The sequence below is a fragment of the Asterias amurensis genome, chromosome 10 (genome assembly GCF_032118995.1).
Source record: "Asterias amurensis chromosome 10, ASM3211899v1".
NCBI lineage: Eukaryota > Metazoa > Echinodermata > Asteroidea > Forcipulatida > Asteriidae > Asterias > Asterias amurensis.
The window spans coordinates 8,605,783-8,619,141 of record NC_092657.1 but is presented as its reverse complement, the minus strand read 5'-3'; the positions used below and the strand labels follow the sequence as shown (position 1 = coordinate 8,619,141).

The 13,359-nt window shown below is 38.8% G+C and overlaps 1 long non-coding RNA gene across 1 annotated transcript; it reads left to right on the top strand.

Annotated features, from left to right (window-relative positions):
* Positions 1 to 1,566: 1,566 nt before the first annotated feature.
* Positions 1,567 to 3,186, top strand: LOC139943050 (uncharacterized). Its single transcript, XR_011786739.1, has 2 exons — positions 1,567 to 1,691; positions 2,224 to 3,186. It is a non-coding gene; the product is annotated as an uncharacterized lncRNA (long non-coding RNA).
* The last annotated feature ends 10,173 nt before the right edge of the window (positions 3,187 to 13,359 follow it).

Below are 13,359 nucleotides of genomic sequence, written 5' to 3'. Positions count from 1 at the left end.
TCCATTGTCGGCTCTTTATAGTAAAGGTCGGGACTTTGGGCTTGCACAGACTCAAGTTACACATGACTGCATAATGGTCTGATAATCCAGGTAGAATAACAAAGTTTGAGACAATTGGTGGGGAGATTTCACGAGTTATGACAAGGTCTAGGCAATGACCGAGACGATGAGTCGGCTCCTTGATATGCTGGGTAAGACCAAAAGCCTGAAGTAGATGCTTAAACTGGTTTGCAATGGTGTTGTGGATGTCATCAACATGAATGTTAAAGTCGCCTGTGATGATGATTTCCGATGGGTGAAGCAGATATTCCAAAATCAAATTCTCAAACTCCCTTAGAAAACTTGAGAAAATCACATGTTGGCCGTTTGAATCTTTTTCAGGTCTGTAAACAATGACAAGGCGAACAGATTTAGAGTTTCCGGAAACTTCAGCATGAAGAGATTCAAAAGTTGTGTACTGGACGTCATTACTTTTCACAGAGACGGATAAAGTAGATCTGTACAGTATTGCAACTCCTCCACCAGTCTTGTGAGGTCTTGGGATGTGATGAAAGTAGTAGCCTGCAGGGGTACACTGACGACATGTTAAGTTGTCGTCTGGTCTCAGCCATGTTTCTGAAACGGCAACAAGGTCCAGATCTTTTTGCAGAACAAAATCAGCAAAATCGTCATACTTGTTACAGATGGACTGTGTGTTTATAACACAAAGGCTGAGTTGAGATTTGGCTGGAGTCACTGGTACTGGAACAGATGGGAGTGTAACTTCGGGTACGGGGGGTTTATGAACAGTTCTACGGCGACCAGCTTTTTTACCACGATGTGTAGGTCGGTAAACAGTGCTGGGATTTACAAAAAGGCCAAGGTTCTGTAATGATAGTGTACAGGAAGGCAGCAGAGTTGTAGCACGTGTGGATGGGGCATAACGGAGACTGAGAAGCTTGTTTCGTGAGTAGGAATTTGCAGAGTTTGGACTAGCTTCTGCTGAGTTTGAGTTATTGACACCTTCAGGGCCGGGATTTACAGCAATGTCACCAAAAATCACAATTTCCAAATGAAAAGTGGCTGGGGAGTTGTCATAGTAAGAAATAGGGCATTTCAGATATTTACGACGCTGGATGAACCCTAGATGTGTCTTTGGCAGAATGTAAGCATCAGACACAATTGATGCTGATGGAACAAAGCTGACCACAGATGAGTCAGTACAGTACAATGGTCTAGCAAGCAGAGAGAGAATGAAAAGGATACTTACCTCCATTGTCCCCAGATGGGCGAACAATGTCCATGGACTAGGTGGATGACTGCACAGGATGCAGCCACCTAAGTGTGTGTAAGCTTTATACACCAGAATTCTCAACTGAGACAGTGAAAAATTCCAACAGAAAAACACTATTTTCACAACTCAGATGACTCCAGGATACACAGAAAAGGTCCTGTAGATTCCAGGTGTAGTAACAAATCCAGTTGTATAAAAATAAGAACACAAATTGAGCAATATACTAAGAAATTAGCAAACAAACACAGAGCTGATTTGAGTGGCTGCTGTCAGGCGCTCAGTCAAATCTTATCACATGTCCGCTCTGGGTTAGTGGTATATCAACACTTTTCGCTGACAATGAAGCGTGCAGGTAGTAGGAGAAACAAAGAAAGGCAGAAATTAATCTGAGAAAGCTAAAGAAGAACAAAAATTGAAGGTAAAAAAAAATAACTTGTTCATTACTCTCGTCCACCAGAAGAAATACTGTGCGTAACCTTCTAACCTTCTTTTCTTTTGTTTTCAGGAAAACGAGATAAAAAACTCAAATGAATATATGGTTAACTGTTGGTATTTGTGAACAGGACCAGTATCCCCATTAAATAAAAAAATCTATATATAAAATCTGTGTAAATTTTTGCAAGAATTTGCTACAAGATAGTGAAAAGTTCAAAGTATTGGGTAAAAATTTCCTCTTTATATCAAAAGCTTTCCAGTGCTCTTTATCATACGTTTTGTATGGATTGACCTTTAATAGTTGGGCACAAGTTGACTAGGGTATGAGGGCATGCCACTTGGATATGAGAAATTCATACTGCCTAAATTAACTTTGGATTGGATGTGTACTACAATTAAGGAACAATGAGTTGATCTACCTTCACCAAAACTGTACATGTTTTTTCCTACAAATTGTTTTTATTTTGTGTACTGTCTGTTCAGTCATCGAGAATGCTTTTATAATTCACTTGCAGAACGCGAGAATAGTGATGCCATTAGCAACGAGACAACTGAAGGTGAACCACGATCTAAAGGTTGCTACGCTCCGACACTGGTGATTCTGAAACGCCTCAGCTGAACGTGCTCCCCAAACAGTGTATCATGCAGATTGAAAAAGAAAGTATGTAAAGGAAAATATCACACAGCAGATGTTCCTGTCAACAAATCAATTTCCCCTGCACAGACTTATGCTTTTGTGCCAGTTGCGGAGTGGCTTCAAAGGACTCGGACGGGGATGTTTATTCTGATGATAACTAATTTAAACAAAATGTTGTCTGAATCATCATTTTCAATAGAAAAGTAGAAAAAACAAGAAGAGAATTCTGCACAAGTACAATGTGTAAAAAGTAATCTTTTGGCTTACCAAAATATAAACCTTAAAATAAATGTGGAACAATTTATTTGAGAATTGAATTAACCCATCAGTTACTGTGGTACCAGAAAGACAGTTTGGGAACTAGATTTATATTATTTTCATTCAATTTTGTAAAATCTTTATATCTTTGAAATTGTTAACGGCCCTGTCACACCATGGTGTATCGCCTTATCGTATGCCGGCATATAGGCCTACAGAAACTAGTTCGAGCATTTTAAAAGTTCGAGTGCCCAACTTCCCAGAATCGCATCCATAGCGTACTGAACGTATACAAAGCGTATGACTAATGAATTGATAGCGTATCACTAACTTAAAATGAAGTTATGTATGTTACAGGTGGATACGTGAGAATACGTCAAGACTTTTTGGGGATACGCCAGGCATAGGTTATACGGCACATAAACGGATTTATTATTGTTTTAAATTTAATTGTTTGGGGGAATTTAAAAGGGCCTTTTCAAGAAAGTAACATAATTCATCATGATAACAATGAGTATTGTACTAGAAATGTGTCATTATGATATGAAGAGAAGAAATTAAAAAAATCTTAATGTCAACAATATCCTTTTTTTGTCAAGTTCATTCATTCAATCGATTACAATTTAATTAAGGCCTGTCTAAGCTCTGAAAACTTAGTAAATGACCAAAATGAGGCCCAGAAAGTTTGTTAGTGACATTAATTTGAAACAATTGAAATAACTCAATTGGGGAAATGATTGATGTCCAGGGATGTTAAATAATTAATTAATCTGGGAGAAAAGAGCTGAAAACCTGTAAATGAAAGCAAAATAAATAAGCCAGTATATTTTCCCCATTTGTTTGTGCACTTGGTGATTTGCCCATAGAGTTTGTGCATAGTTCTCCAGTTTTGACCAATAGAGGGCGCTATTTTTCTATAATTATTTTCTAATTAAAATAACTCATTACTGTGCAAGTTTTGCCCTTGACGACTTTCACATGTTATTCAGGACTACCATAAGAACATCTGGGGAAAAATTCAGGTAGTTGCAGAGGGTAGACCACAAAACTCGAAAACTAGAGCCCGGTCTATAGTTTCTTATCCAATAGAACCCAGGCTGTTAGACTAAATGAAGAAATTTTATCTTGGGAAACTTTTAAGGCTGGGGTGCCGCAAGGTACTAAGACAGCTGCGCTCGTTTTCTGGTTATGATAAATGATCTTATTTCTTGTACACCTGATGTTTCTCACTAAAAGTATGTTGGTGACTTGACTTTCTGCCTAAGCTATGGTAGACAACACAATGCTTCACAAAGTCTTAACGTACCTCAACTAAATCCCAAACGAGTTGAACATTCTGTTTTAACATCAGTTTTCATTGACCGGTGATTGTAGAACACTTTCAATTGTGACAGGCTACCTCTTGAAGCTACGCTGTTACCACTGTACAGGATGTTTATCGTACACTTTAAAAAAACAGTACACAAATAAAAAGTGTTTAACTGGCGAAGCAAAATAATTGTGGACAATATTAGATTTTATTTTGATTGCTTTTGGCTAGTTCTAGCTAACACAAAAATTTGGTTCTAACAAACAATGTCACAATTATATTCTGTGTTGATAAAACACTATGTCGGCATAATGGAAGTAGGCTACGTGTCATTGTTTTTTTCGAGTTATACTTTAGTGTGCGACTGATATCGGTGTAGGAATGAACAGCAAGCAAAGTTATTATTTTGCAGTTTAGTCACTCACGAACCGCAACACTTCCGACGAAGTTCGTTCATCCCATAAAACTTTGTATCACTAACTGTTCGTTTTAAATAGTCATAAATTGCTTAAACTGTGCACATAACTTGTTCTACCTGAAGCACCAATATTGCCTTGTGGAATTCCGCCGGGCATTCGACCAAAACTTTATAGTTTTGTGTACTTGTTTCCCCGTTGGCTCTGGCCCTTTTTGAGTGAACCTTCCTCTCAACGGCTGTCCGTTCAGTTCTGGTATGTAGGAGTGGAGATGATCCATGATTGAAATAACCCCACTCCATCACACCAAGATTTACCTAGGGGAAAACAAAATCAAAACTAACTATTGATATTAATTTATTTTTTAGTTAATACTTATTCGAATAACGAAACAAAATGCTAAAAGACCTTAACAACATCACTCTTACAACATCATCTTACTCAACATCTTACTCAACTCAACATCTTACTCTTACTCAACATCATCTTGCGGCTGTACTTGTGCTTTCTGTCTGGCACATGGCATTTCAGGAGCTCGACTAAGGAAAGATATTTCATCAGTATCTTCATGACTAACTATACCATCGGCTCTTTCTGGGCTTCGTAGTCTTGGTGGGATGGTACAATGCTGGAGAGAAGGGTTGAGGGCTTGAGGCCACCACAACATTCGTGTGTTTAAGGTGCATGGTCGGCACTCTGTTGCGGCTTGCAAATGAGAGCGCCCAAAGCAAAAACTCCGATGTTGACTACTTCCTTTGGTGTTTTGTGTGTGGATTAATTTGTATATTATCCCTGCATAAACCATACGATCTTCCATCTGTAATCGTCCGAAAACCCTTACCATCAGAGTTATCAAGAGACCAACAGCAATGATTTTAGATAATCATTAACAAACTAGAAAGTGTTGATTCAGTCAAGATGCATGAACAAATGAATTTTTTTGGGGCGGACCTTTTTTAAGGACCTTATTTATTTGCTGTGAAACAGCTGTTTATGTCATTTCTTATCAACAAACAATTATGGCTAAAACGTAAAGTGGTACATGCCCGTGTTGAAATAAAGCTAATTGACGGTGAGTTCTACTACTTATATTGATAAACACTCGTAACTTTTCAGTGCCCAAAACCAGCCCAAGACGGGTCAAGTTTTGGAACGGCTTGTGTGAGCAGCCTTGCCTCCACAACTGAATGCCCATCATTGACTGTACGAGGTTGAACTTCTTTTCGGGCTCACGAGTGGAAAATAACAGCCGAAACAATGCCAAGGCATCTCTCAAGCAGGTTTGCTACGTTTTCACTGATGGGATTTCTATGAAATGAATTGAGAAGTGAATATTTTACAATCAAAATCAAGCATCTAACTTGTTGTTCTCTGTTTGTGTTGGTAGTTTAACGTAGATTGACGGAACTGATATGACCAAATGTAAACATATTTCTATTTATAACTATTTGTTTATAATAAAAAATCAAATATCGCATCCTAAGAGCTTGTAAAAAAAAACCTGCAACCAAAAATCTTCGTCTCTTATGGTGTTCTAATAGGGAAACTTGTTTTGTTTTCTCGTGCCTGTAGAGAGGTCACTCGTATGTGTGAGCAACCCCTCGTACGTGTGAGCAACCCCTCGTACGTGTGAGTAAACCCTCGTACGTATGAGCAACCCCTCGCACCTGTGAGCAACCCCTTGTACGTGTGAGAAAACCCTCGTACGTGTGGGAAAACCCTCGTACGTGTGAACAAACCCTCGTACATGTGAGCAAAGCCTCGTACGACGTGTGAGCAAACCCTCGTGTGAGCAAACCCCTTGTTTGAGCAAACCCTCGCACGTTTGATCAATGCCTCGTGTCATCAAACCCCCGTACGTGTGAGCAGACCCGCCTTGTTTTGGGAGATCAGAGCCGTCGGAGTCCTGCACTCCTGTACTCTCAATATGAGTCCTCTTGATGACACCCTTTAACCTGTGGATGTCTCATCATTCCGAATGCGTGTAGTGGGCTTATTTCGCTAGTGTACAATGGACTATACCTTGATGAATATTCGGAATATTGGATACAATATCCTTTTCGAATTATCAATGTTCGAATTTGGAGACTATATTAATTGCACGTAGAATAGTATAATAAGTCTAGATCATTAGTAAATCTTGTGAATGGAAATAATTTATACGCAATGCTTTTGCTTTGATTGATTAACAGGCTGCCCTATTATGCTGTTATGACTGAGTACGTCACACATCCTGTTGGCTCCATCTTTTTACCGTTATTTGACAGGAGGGTTTTGACAATAGTAACAAACACTTGTCATTAATTTCGATGAACGTACAAATGATTGTGTCATTGATAAGTTCCATTATACTCAGACTTCCTCCAAAAAACCAACACAACTCTTTTTGCATGAGGTTTTGTGACTGAATGCCACAGCCCAAATTGAAACATTTTTGTGAACCAATGTCACCGCCAAAACATGTCAATAAATGTAAAATGTACACCGGATACCAACTTGACCTGGGCATACCGGTAACAAATTTAGCTGGGCACACATGACCCAGATGGGCACCGTGGCCCGTACCAAATAGGCACACAAAAGAGTGTACAACAGTGGATGTCGATAGTGTCGATAGGACACGATCGAAAGAAAAAGCCCTTGTTATCAGATGGGACAAACTTTTGGATCGATGTTACTTGCAGCACTCATTGTTGGACCTGAAACTCTGTTTACAATTGTAGTTAAATTATTAGCCTTTATAGTCATAATCATAATAATAAGACCCCAAATCAATAGGTGTAAAATGTCGGCAAGAACACACGCTCTGATTGGCCAATGATCATGCACATAGGTGGCTAAACAAACCAATGTCTGACTGCCATCTTGGTATTGATTACCGGATTACTTGATATCTTTGAAAATTTATGGCCCAATTCTTGTTGTACTCGATGTTAAATCTGTAAGTGAAAGAAAGAAACAAAACTTGGACGCCATATTGGACGCCATCTAGGAATTGTAGGTTACGTGATTACTCACTGAATTTGCCTTGGTCTTAATGGGTTTCTTGATCCATACAAGATAGATGTAGACACCGAAATATAACTCCATGGGTGAATATGAACTGACTTAAAGCCATTTTAGTGTATTGGCGGCCATTTTGGACGCCAACTTGGAATTTTAGGTTACCTGACTACCCAATGACCCTTTTGTTGGTCTAAGTGAGTTCTTTGACCGCTAAAACCAATGGATAGGCACCAACATTACAACTCCAGGGTGAATGATGTTTGACCTATAGTCTTTTTAAGATATCGGCGGCCATTTTTGACCTAATCTTGGAATTGTAGGTTACGTGATTACGCAGGGACCCCTTTGTTGGTCTAAATGAGTTCTCTGACCCCTAAAAGCTAGGGATAGGTTACAATTTCTTTGGGGTCAAACTGTATATTGACCCTACTGATATCCTACTTACATTTTATGAATGTTGATTCTAGAGTCAATGTTTCAAGTTTAGGGTCTCGATAGTTGGAATCGACAGGTGCATAGTCAATAATGTACAGCTTTCGAAACTTTTCGAAAAGTAAGAGGAGGTGCTGCCTTCCAAACAAAGAGAGTGAAGTTCATTAAAATTTCTTCTTACATCCTCCCACATCTCCCCATGCCTTCTGTAAGTTGCATCACAGCTGGTTGCACCCTTCACAAGGAGAAAAAACAATGTATTATGTGACCAAGTAAAATCAAATACACCACCGCATGCTTTGGAAAGGGTGTACAACTGAATAGCATTGCCAAACCGTTTATCATGTTGCCTTTAATGAACTTGGGGCTGCAAACAAATTTATATTGATCATCAATAATTGTTTTGCCAAAAAAACAAAACAGAAACACATAAATGTAATAAATTGGACTCAATTATTGATGGTATGCAATCAGACTGTGGGTTCGAATCCTGGATGTGACACAATTGTTCTTGAGCAAGACAAGACACTTGACCACCAATTGCTTCTCTGAATAAGGCTGTAATGGAATTGTGCATGAAGGCTCTCAGCGCTTAGAAGCAACTTCAGGTTGTATGCTACCCATGGAGTTGAGAAAGTGACATGAATGGTTAAAGTATGCTCGATGAACAGGAATGTTGTAAAGAGCCCTGGATATGTGTGTTACATAACATCCTGCTGTTCCTGTGCTTGCTGCTGCTGCTTTTGCTGTATACTTGTTATGCTTTTTCTTCTCCACAAGCAAAATTATAACTAAAGCGTTCACACAGCCTTAAAAAATCTCATAATTTTTTACAAAAATACCTGTAATACATGATCTGGGTCAGGAGATCATGAGATAAGGTGGCGCGGCGATTGAATGTAAAATAATGTACATTGCACACACCTTAGTCTAGAAGCCAGTAGGTCTATACTCACTGTTCGAAAGTATCCTACTATTCATAATCTAAAAGAATATTGATAAAATGTGGGTTTTCTTGCCAAATGTTTGGACAAAACACCATGTGTTTACTTTTGAATGAAAAAACCAACATTTCAAAGTGTACTGCAATTATTAGGTTGCTTAGCGATGAAATGATGAAGAATTTGATCCTACGACTAAAGACTAATCTTTAAAGATTCCCCCAAAATTACCTAGAGAAAAAAAATAAAATGATTGAAATTGAATTGGAAATGCATGTTAAAACAAAACAATCATTTAAGAGAGTGAAGTTAGGGTTATTTCTTTTGACATCATTTAGGCTGCGCAGTTCGTGATGACTAACACTTTCCTCCCAATGTAGGGAGCAAAGTGAAGTGAAGCTTCTACACTGCTTTTCAGAGACTTCGTCTACATTCATTTGGGCTTTCACCCCGAAGGATTTCTGCACATACTTTGACGGTGTGACCAATCTTCAGAGCCAAGCTCGTTGTGGTATACAGATTAGTCTCTTCATTAAATCCTGCTGTGCTTCTAGTTGCTCTTGTCTTATCTATGAAATTAGCAGGGCAGATAAGGTCTTCCAGTTGTGGACTTCCCTTATCAGTCATTGTTCTGTATTCAATAACTAATCTTGAAATCTCCCTTACTCGCTGTTTGATGTAGGTTTCCGTGCTTCATGGTCAATTTCTCAGCAAATCTTTTAATCAGAGGATCTGACTTGGCTATTCGAACTATACTGTCATTATTGTCGTAAGAATTTCCTGTGTTCTTTGTGTACACCAGTAGTGGTTGGAAGCATCATTCTGCTTGCCTTGCACAGACTAAAGCGCTTGTGGCTCCTCGAGAATGTTCCCCAAGAAAGTCTAACGTAATTCCTTAAATAGCTCCACAGTTGCTAAAATAATTATCTGACTACACAGCTCCTCTAATAAGTTACAATGAAGCTCCCCAATATTTAATCTATAAACTCCAGAACTCCTCTAAAGCTCCCCAATAATGCAATATGACATCTAACTCCAAAGCTCCTCAGTGACTATTTGGCTCCACAGCTCCCCAAATAAATATCTCATAAGATGGAAAATAAATCGGTGAATAGTTAGTTTAATTATTCACAAAAACCCACATTGTTTCCTGTCCTAAAGTTTATAAACAGAACTCCACATAACCTGTATTTATAAACTTCTCAGACTCAGCGGTGCAATCCAACAAACAATACAACTGTCAAGGTCAAGGCCAGGATCGATACGATTTAGTGAAGATTCACTAAAATCTGCTCTATTTATACTCTTTGAACTACGCGCCATAAGCACAGAAAAGTTCTCACGCATAGTAATTACGCCACGCCCCTAAAAATCGGCGAGAGCAAAATTGGTGTACACATAACTGTTGCAAAACGGCTCAGAATCACCTAAATTTTAGTTTGATTCTAAATGAAAGTGCCAAAATATTCTCTGGTAATTATCCTTTCCACTAAATCAAAGAATTAATTAATTAAGCAAACTTACTTCCTAAGAAATCCATTCAAAAAGTTCGAGAATGCATAAAAACAAACCTTACTTTCATTGATAAAAATAGTATGACATCATCTCATGAATTAATGAGCCTTACTGAACACTGTGCAGACGAAAATCTGCCTCGTTTTTCTACTTAATTTAACCACCGGAAGAGTTTCATTCGAATGTGCACCAAAGTCATAAAAGCTTGTTCAGTATGAAAAACTGTAAATCTACACTCATAATGTAAGGTGTTTTGGTGGCAATTCACAAACTAGAAAATTATCTATCAGCTTCCAACCAATCACAGCGAAGTTAAGAACAACCAACGGCAGTCGCCGTCTTGGATTTCATATAAACAGTATCTGACATGTGTACTTTATATAAAAGACTTTGCTGTCCTCAGCAAATTTAAAATACACAAAAACGTGCTGTACATAAATTCCCCACCCTGTATACTCTGTAATATAGTACAATCCTCAACATTCAGTACTTGCAATTTAAACATTTACAAAGCATTGGCATTTAAAATTACAGTCATTAAAATATTCCCACTTTACTAGTTATTTTTAGGCATCGTCTCTCTTCTTCATAGAATTACCTAAAAGATTGTACATGTATGATAAAGATCAACAAACTAAATAAGTCTCGTAAGGCTCGCTCCTCTTAATTAACTGCCAAATTTCTCTTTATTTTTAATTTAAACAATTTGGCGACACTTTTTAAATTTCTCTTTAATGTACAAAACAAGTAATGCATCTCAATGGGAAATCTCTTAAACAAAACACGTTTCAAACTGATTTCTTATTGGTCAATAATTGCAATTAATTTATAATGTTGAGCCTATTAGTTATCTAGTTAAATTTTACCTATAGAGGACCTTACTCCTCGTGCTGTTCAATCTCATACACTCGTTTTGTTGTGTCATGGCGTACCAGTCTCCCTTTCCTGTCGTATGACTTTACTGTACACTCTTCAGTGACCTTGATTAATTTTGTCCTTCAGGAGCTCCTCCAGTCACACTGGCTTCCATCGGTACTTTCTTTCTGTTGGAATCTCCTCTTTTTCGGATTCACTAGAACTTGAGACACTTTCCTCCTATGGGTCATTGATTTCCTCCGGCCGGATAAAGTGACCTTTTCCTCGGGGGGTCCTTGTAACTGTTGGCTCTGGGTCCTGGTGTTGTTCTTTCTCATCGTCGATCTCCAAGTCCGAGGCCACGAGGGACATGGCAGCCTCTGCTGCTTGTATCTTCTCCTCGTCTTCTTCCAGGGATTGCCCTAGGGCGATTGCGGGGGCGGGAGGGAGTGATTGGGGGGGGGCGTATCCGGGGTCGTTTCCCTTGACGGTAGTGGGATTTCTTTGTTGGTCCTTTCCTCCTCTTCGGCTCTCCTCTTTGCTGGCGTCACTTGTTCTATCTCGAGCTGCGATCTGACAGCCTCCTCGATCTTTGTTGGGTGAATCGATGCAGGTAAGTTTGCGGACATCTCCGGCAGTGAAACTTGTTGCGGTAGTCCATATGGGTCATCCGGTGACGATCGTAATTATATCGCTTCCCAAACCTCTTCTAGCATTCCTTGCAGGTGAAAATGCGTCTATCATTTAGAATCTCTTTCAAATACTGGAGCTCTACATTCAGTGGGAAGTCCTTCATGTCTCTCTGTATTTCAGAAAAATAATAAAAAATAACAAGTCATTAGTATTTCTTATAATCTTAACTTAGTTCTTATATTCCAACCTAAGCATAACTATTCCATATATCTCCTCGGAGGTTTCCTTTCCCTCTCCGGATTTCTCCTGTGATTAGCTTTGTTTGCTCCTCTTTACTCCTTTGTATTTCTCCTAGTACACTCTTTTATAGGCAGTCCTTCATAGACCTTCAGCCTATCTGCATGTACCACAATGAATTTACTTGGTCCCTTCTTAATTCGGAAGACTACATCAGTGAGCTGCTTCACTACTTGATATGGTCCTTCCCAAGGTAAGTCAAGTTTTCTATTCCGTTCTTTACTCCTAATGGGGTTATGTAACCACACATAAATTCCCTCAACAATTCTACAGTCGGCTGCTGTACGATTGTATTGTCTCTTCTGTCTTACTGCTGCATCATGAAGGCATTTCCTTGCTCTATCATGTGCACTAAAGAATTTACTTCTTAAATCCTCTACATAGTCACTACTATCGTTATCTTGTTCTCCTTGGGGCATCTCTATAGTTAAATCTACAGGTAGTTCTACATTACGTCTTAACATCATCATATTAGGGGTTTCCTGTGTGGATTGCTGAACAGCACTTCTGTACGCGAACATTGCATATGGTATTTGCTCATCCCAATCCTTTTGGTTCCTCCTGGGTTCCACTAGTATCGCCACAATATTCATTACAATCCTGTTAAATCTTTCTACAAAACCATCCGACTTTGAGTTGTATGGAGTAGTTCTAGTTTTCCTAATTCCTAGCAACTTACATACTTCAGCCATAATGTTTGACTCAAAATTCCTACCCTGGTCACTGTGTAATTCTCTGAGTACACCAAAACGACACATGAATTCCTCTACTACTTTCCTAGCTATTGTTTCAGCTGTCTGATCCGGTATCGGATAAGCTTCTACCCACTTGGTTAAAATAGTCTCCAATTACCAAAATGTACTTATTACCTCTGTCAGTGACCGGTAATGGTCCTAAAATATCCATGGCAATCCTTTCCAATGGTGCTCCAACCAAGTATTGTTGAAGTGGGCATTTCTTATTCCGTAATGATTTACGCCTAGTACATAGACTACATACTCTTACAAAAGTCTGTACATCTTGACTTAATCCTACCCAGTAATATCGACTCAGTACTTTATGTTTTGTTTTCTGTACTCCCAAGTGTCCTGCGGTCTTTGATTTGTGAAGTTCAGTTAGTACTACTTTACGAAGTCTCTTAGGCAATACTACTTTATAGTCCACGTTTTTACCATTATCCGACTCCCATTTCCTACATAGTACTTCTTGTTTGACTACTAATTGTTTCCACTGTGACACATAAGTTTTAAATTCAGAAGATCGATCTGAAATTTCTCTCAAATCCCGCTTATCAATATCTTGTTCCACAGTGGTTAGTATTTGTCCCATTACTGCGTCTTTGAGTTGGGCTT